The sequence below is a fragment of the Microtus ochrogaster genome, unplaced genomic scaffold (genome assembly GCF_000317375.1).
Source record: "Microtus ochrogaster isolate Prairie Vole_2 unplaced genomic scaffold, MicOch1.0 UNK50, whole genome shotgun sequence".
Taxonomy (NCBI): domain Eukaryota; kingdom Metazoa; phylum Chordata; class Mammalia; order Rodentia; family Cricetidae; genus Microtus; species Microtus ochrogaster.
In genome coordinates this window covers 2,066,392-2,074,175 of record NW_004949148.1, presented here as the reverse complement: position 1 = coordinate 2,074,175, position 7,784 = coordinate 2,066,392, and the positions used below count along the sequence as shown (strand labels likewise).

The 7,784-nt window shown below is 38.9% G+C and overlaps 1 protein-coding gene and 1 pseudogene across 3 annotated transcripts in view; one reads left to right on the top strand and one right to left on the bottom strand.

Annotated features, from left to right (window-relative positions):
• Nucleotides 1-7,784, top strand: part of LOC101988417 (E3 ubiquitin-protein ligase RLIM-like) — a 161,327-nt gene that overhangs the window by 99,762 nt on the left and 53,781 nt on the right. The window lies entirely within an intron of this gene.
• Nucleotides 4,947-5,267, bottom strand: LOC101988695 (annotated as a pseudogene).

The following is a 7,784-nucleotide window of genomic DNA, read 5'->3' as shown; positions in this document are numbered from 1 at the left end:
CCTTTTCTCAATAAAAAAAAAATAAAAGAAAAAAAAAAGAAAAAAAAGTCTATGTCATGATATAGAATATAAATAAGCTTATTGGAGAGCTCAGTTATCATAAAGCAGAATAAGAATGAATTTTAAAAGTCTGAGAAAATATTTCAGTCAGAATCACAGTTGAGAAAATATTTTTTGGTTTTCAATAAGTAGATTAAGTTGCACATGTAAGCAAATATTTTAAATATACAGAATCAGTGACAGAGATATTTTGGCCTTATTAAAATTCACTCAAATTTGCAGTTCTGAAACCTGAACCCAAGTCATCATAGATGCTGACCAAACACAGTACTACTGAGCTACAGCCCAGCTCTAAACCACATTCTTAATGAGACCCATGAATAAATGAAGTTGAGTCTTGGTAGATTTTATTAGAGATCCTGAAGCAGAACGTGTCAGATGGGGTAAATACTATTCAAATAATCCCATACTAGCTCCAAATAGAGTATGCTAAGTTTTTTTTTAATAGGGAAACTCACAGATCACAAAGAAGAATCAAGAGCAGAGTCCAACATCCAAGTGTAGTGCACAGGAAGAGGCAGAGCGGGCTCTCCTGAGAACCTTTTGGTACCCTAAAGTGACACCCCACCTGCTCCAGCCTCTCAAAGGCCATTGGCTGATGTAGGTTCCACATCACCTCCCACTTTTGTATAAATAAGAGTGTTACAAACCCAATACAAATCTATATACAATAAGAAAAGATATCAAGTATAATAATTAGAACTATAAGCCAGTATAAGCAATATTAAGCAAGAAACATATGCTAACTGTTTTAATAATTATTTTATCCTAAGAAGTCTTAGTCTTGTATTAGAAATGTGTTGGCTAGATCATAAGAGGAAGGTTGCTACAACTATCAAATCTTCAACCCCCACCAAAGGCCTGAGAAAGGAGATATACTATTACGTAAGTAGGCAGGAAGTGCAATCAAGCAGCTTCCAAAATGTGCAGTAGGTGACAGAGACATCCTGCTACCTGGGCAATCACCCAAAGTCTCATTTGCAATGTTGAAGCAAACAACTTTGGTCAAGGCCTAGAGTAACTGACAGACCCCTTCTAGAGGCAGAACAATTTAAAAAACCGTCTTACCTTATCTTGACAAGGTTTGATGGTCTTTTTTTCTTGTATCTTGCTTGTCCAGTCCGGACAACATGCATTTTGCCAGTGGTCAAAGCACGGGCAGTTTCTTGACCAAAGGCAAGGTTTGCCAAGAAGAAAACAAGCTCCCAGTGGAGTGTCTTTGATGCTCAACACTTTTTTCAGGAATAGATCAGTGCTGTAAGGAGCAATCATGTCTCAAGTCAACAGAACCCTAAGTTATTTAAATGCCATGTTCTACAGTTTCTTGAAGTGTTTGAAGATTACTCATCTATGCAGAATACAGTCTCTATGTATCTTATGAACCTTATCAGTGTAACTATAAGTATGACAAACATGGACAACTATTGACCTATAATACCTAGTACCTATATAACTTAAAGACTAAGATTTCATATTAGAATATTAAACAATCTTTAAACAACTGTGCAACAAATAATGGCAATGACCTCAAAATGTAAACAATGTATAAATGTTTTGATCAGAGGTAGAGATGTATAATGCATTATGATAGATATATCCTAAAATTGTATAAATATACAACTCTCTTAAACAGAGGTAGAAACAAGCATGCATACAATCTAGCAAAATGACTTTGCATAGGTGTTCAAATATTGTAAACAGAAATAGGTGTATATTCAATATAAGAAATATAATATAAAGAATTTGTATCAGTATACAAGAATCTACAAAATAGCTCAAAAGTATTCACTTTGTTACTCACTATTATTATTAGTGTTATTATATTATTATATTAGCATTATTATTATTACTATAAATTCACACTAGTATACCTATTATCCCATTCAATTTTCCTTTTTTTCAAAGAGATCTCTGAGCCTACGTCACACCCCTCCTGGTCCAGCCTCTCAAAGGCCATTGGCTGAAAGAGGTTCCCCATCAAGATCATTTTTTTTCTTCTGAAGGGGATAGGTGACAAAAATTCCAACGTGCTACACTTTGGGTTCTCACTAGACACCAAGAGAGATGAGGATTAGTATGTGTTAAAATAATTCATAAATTCAGTCCTTCTCTTCCACAAATCAAAAGAGGAAAGTCCCAAAGACTACTTTTTTCTTTTTTCTATTTTCACAAGGGTCTCATTCTATCACGTAGCTGTCCTAGAATTGTTTATGTTGACCAGGCTGGCTTTGAACTCACAGAGACCTACCTCCTAAGTACTGGAATTAAAGGCATATACCACAATGCTGGGTTGTTGTTGTTTTTAAATTATTTCTTTGTTTTATGCTGCATATGTTTGCACATCTGAGTGTGTGCACGTGTATCACTGTGTGCATGAGACTGCTGAGGTCAGAAGGCACTGGATGCCCAGGAACCAAAAGGATAGATGGCTGTGGCCTGTTGTAGGGATGCTGGTAAATATAATCCAGTCCTCTGGAGTAGCAGCCAGTTCTCTAAACCGCTGAGCCATCTCTCCAGCACCACTCCTTTAAAAAAAAAACATATTACAATGAGATGCAGTGGTGGCACATGCCTTTAATCCCCATACTAGGGAGGCAGAGGCAGGCGGATCTCTGTGATTTCAAGGCCAGCCTGTTCTACTGAGTGAGTTCCAGGACATCCAGGGCAGTTACAGAGAAACCCCGACTTAACAACAACAAAAAACCCAAAACACAACTAAATGTATTATGTGTTCTGTGTGTGTATTGTGTGTGCATACAAATGCTCATGTGTAATCATCCATCACAATGTGCACGTATATCTCAGAGGACAACTTGTGGTACCTGATTTGTGCTTCCAGGGATGAATTGGGGTCATCAGGACATCCCTGAATACATTGCTTTTCTTTGATTGCAATATCATTGGTGCTAGCAAAGGTACTTGCAATAAAAGTATAGTTTACGAGTCATCACCTTGATCTCTCCCTCAAAATCAGAATCAATGACTCCAGGAGTGACAATGATCCCGTGCATAGTTGTGCTACATCTCCCTAACAATAATCCTACAGTACTTTTTGGTAAAGGCCCATAGACCCCCATGGGGGGAGCTTGCATCCCCACTTCAGGTGACAGAACCATGTATATGGAAGAACTGAGGTCAAGCCCTGTGCTTCTTGGGGTTACTCTGTAAAGGTCCTGTATAGATTTCCTTGTGGGAAAACAGATTGCTGTATTGCCTCATAATTTTGTCTCAGGGCCTGAGGCTGAACCCTGCTTGCATCCGTATTCTGAAATGGGATTTCTCTTTTTGATCTGCACTCACTAGTCCAATGCTTTCCTCTCCTGCATCTCCTACATAATCCTGGTTCTTTTCTGGTCCTTGGGCTTACTCTCTTATCAGGACATCGTCTGACCTGATGCCCCATAAGATCACATCCAAAACAGCCTCCAGCTATTCCTGTAGTTTGCATTCTCCCTTGGCCTAGACCTCTCTGCTGGGATATGATATCGTTAATTGCCTTTCTCTGTGAGGCAGCAGCTATGGCCATTCCCTGTGTATATGAATGGCCAATATCCGAGCAAATTTGGATATAATCTTCAATGTTACCCTGCTTTTTAAAAGGTCTTAGAGCCACCTTACATACAGCATTAGTGTTCTCAAAGTCTAACTGTTTAATTATTAACTGCCCTGCTTCTGTGTCTCCAACCAACCTATTGGATGCCTGTGTTAGTCTGGAAACAAAGTCCTGAGCTAATTCATCTTGTCCCTGACAACTCCTCAATCTGTTCTTTTGACCATGGAAGTCTAATCTAGGCTTTCGTGGCCACTGCATTAATTTGGGCATATTCTGCTATAACCAATTCTATCTCTTCCTGAATAAGGTTCCTCACCTGCAAGCATTTCCTATGAAATAGGAATCTGCTGAGCTCTGTTTCTCTCAGCTGTGGCCTGACATTGTTTTGAAAATTCAGTTTTCCACAATAGCTGGTCTCCTCCTGACAGGCAAGCCTTGGATATCTGCTTCTAATCTGCTTGTGGCAAAGCTTCTGCAGTTTTATTCTGTAACAGCAACTGTGTAAAAGGAGCCATGGGGCCACGCTGAGCACAAGCAGTTTTTAATTCTTTGAGTAACTTAAATGATATGGGAGTATGTATCCTAAGCAAGTTTCTTTGCACATCTCTTTGCCCTATTATGGGAGAGAATGGAAACCCTTGCATTTCTTCCCCTCTGCTAGTGGTTTTTCTAACACAAGAATGTAGAGGAGATTCACTACTATAGTTATGCATCTGCTTCACTTTTGGAGTGCTCTGTAATGTATGTGGGTCTAAATCAGCTATTATGGTAGGAAGAGAATTACTCTTCTGACAAGAGGCCTGGATCTCCATAGATTCTAGTCTGTGCGATAGCAAGTTTATCATCCTTCTCAAGCCTCTTCATTCCTCCTGAACCTCATTATTCTGTTCCTGTCTTTCTGCATTGCTGGTTGCTAGTGAGGGAGATGAAGACTCCCTTTTATAGTCTAAATCATTAGTCTCTGGCTGATTGTAACTACTCTCTTCTGTAAAAGCATCTAGCAACTCCTCAGGTGGTGTGGATGGAACTATCTCCTGCTAGTCAGGATCTAAGTCCAACCTTTCCTGTATTAGCATCCAGAAATGCTTTCTGGTCCATAATTACAATAACATTGGTAAATCTTTAACCCTACTTCTTTCCATGCACCAACATCTAAGGTTCAGCACTCAGAAAACCAAGGGCATAGCTTCTCTATAAATTCTAAAAATTCCTGTATCTGATGTTGCTGTATTCTCTCTTCTCTCCTTTAATATATCTCAAATCAAATGTATTAACCATTTGATTGCTTTTTCCTTGCCCCATATTTCTATATTTACAAATTTTACTCCCGATATTTTTTTTAAAACAATACAAATGTTTTATTTAATAGTCGCAGGTCATCATGGGCCAAGTGGTGTATACTCAGGACCCAGCAGGAAGGTCAGTCAGCGCAACCTCCGAGCCTCTCTTTCTGACTCCAATAGGGTGAGCACGTCTCCCTCTCGAACGGGACCTTTGACATTTCGGATGATGGAACAGCTGGTGTCATCCATAAATTCCACACGGACCTGCGTGCACTGTCCCTGCGAACCGGTCCTGCCCAGCACTTTGGTTACCCTAGCGAGCTTGATGGGCTGCACGCGACTCGTGTCCATGATGGCGGCGATCAGGCGGACTACTCCCGATATAGTCCTGCTTTATCCTATGCTTCCTTAAATTCTATTCTTTAGTGCTCATTATTCACATATCGACCTGTGTTGCAGCTTTCCCTCAAGGATTCCTCACTTTCTCCTCCATACTTCTAGTCACTTCTCCAGCATTTCTCGGGGTTCAGCGGTCAGTCCCACATTGCTAACATCACTATGTCAGGGTCCAGCTCCAACATAAACTAACCTCCTGGACTGACATGGAGATGCGGGAATAATTGAGACACAGTTCACACAGCAAAATCAGAAAGCAGTCTCAGGGTTCATTCAAATCCTGAAGATTGCCTGCATTTATTCTCAAAACAGTTATTATCTCCCAAGGTAAACTGAGAGAGAAGTTCATTAGCATTCTGTTTCCAGGGTAGCAGGGCTAAAGTCACAGCCACAGCTCTTTCATTAGCTTGGAATTAACACCTCCTCCCAGGAGGTCTTCATAATTACAAAGAAGGAACAGAACAACATCAGCATATCCTGACCTCAGGGTACAGTCAGTCTGAAAGTGCTTTCAGCACCTCAACTGCTACTGTGGCTTGAGATCCTGGCTGCCAATACAATGCAAAAATATGTAGCCTATGTAATATTGTCCTACACTAGTCCAGCCTCATTGTGATAATTTTTGGTTTTTTCTTATTATAGCTTATTTTGTTATTTGGTTGTTAACTCTTGGACGCCTATTCTTTTCAAATAGGTGACAGAAATGGAGTGGAACCCGAGGGGAGAGAAGTTGGAGGAAGAACTGAGAGGAAAGAAGGGAGGGAAAACTGTAATTAAGATGTTTTCCATTAGAAAAGAATCGATTTTAAACTTTAAAAGGAAAAAAAATAAGTTGTTTTCTTTGGCAGAAGGGTTCCCAGGGCCCCACAGTTTATCCCTGAACTAGTTGACTTTCATGGACACTGGGTGAGAGGAATCACATACAAATTAAGAGTTCACATTTACTGCGTAGCTCGAATAATAATGACGATACAATGTGTACCTGGTAATAAAAGTTTATATAATTCTTTAAGAAAGATTTACAACATGCACTGGGACTGTTTAAGTAAGTGATAATGGCAGCTATGCTCCTTCCTCAAGATGTGCATGGTAAAAGAAATGCTAGATAGCCAATGTTCCAATCCCCAGAAGTGTATGGTAAGAGGATGAGAAGACGGTTCAACCTGCAATTCTGATTTCCGTATATATGTTATGCACTGTTCACTAACTAGATAGATAGAAAGATAGATAAATACATTGATGGAAGTATGGACAGAAGGATGGATGCATGCATCATTGCATACCTAGATAGCTACATATATTCTTACAAGCATGTATACATGGTAGACAGATGTACAAACACATATTTAGATATAATAAACTATACACAAAAATATAGTGCTCTACTCAGACCCACACTGAGCATGATTTACTACTCCCATTTGACACACAAAGAATGAGGATTCAAACTACAAAGTCTTCTAAACCCATACAAAAGCCACACAATGTCCATTTGACGCACAAATATGTAATTAGTAACTGGGCTTTCTTTAGTTTCTGACTCTTGTCAGGAATTACACCCTTGATCTCTTCCTCAGACTTTGGTCTTAATTCATTTACTACTTTGTGCTAACTGATATCTCTAATCCACTAGACAGTAATACTGTTGAAGATTTTTATTCTGCTGCTGATATTTGTTTCATTGTACACCCTCAGCTCTAAGATGTTTAAAATATAAAGTTTTATAAACAAAGGGGGAAATTTAGCAAAATTAAATGATCAATGAAACACAAGAGATATTACAATGATAATAGGTAGTGACAAAGTTCTTACTACCTAACTAAAAACAAAAATACACCATGGAGTATTATTCATTATTTAAATACAACAGCATCACAGCATTTTTAGGCAAATGGATGGAACAAGAAAAAAATCATCTTGAGTGAGGTAATCCTGACCCAGAAAGACAAACATGGTATGTATACACTTCTAAGTAAATATTAGTTGTACAGTAAAGCACAATCTTGCTAAGGTATATCTTTTTAAGACACATCAGTAAGAAATAAAGTTTCCAAATTGCATAAAATTAACCTAGCATCCAGTGGAAAAATTAACACCACAGAGGAAATAGTTTCCCACATAAAGTTTATATTCTTTATAAACCCTCTAACTTAAAAGGAGGAGAGAGGAGCTCCCCAGGAGTGGATGGAATATTTTCATCCTCTCTTGGTAGTATGTCTGTGGCTCTATTGGACAGAATCTGAAGGTCAAATGGTACCCTGAGAAAGAGAGAAAGTCCTAGGCACTCACTTTTCCATCAGCACCAAACTTGAAATCACAACCTAGAATACACATCTTCTGAATGTTCATGTCAGGCATGTCAGCAGTCATAGAAATCTTCTAAGAGACTGCATGACAGTAGTCTCTGGCTCAGTGTCTTCATCTAGTAAAGGTCCATCCACACATTCCTCTTCATGTATGACAGGAATTCTCTGTTTAATAAGCCAGAGTGA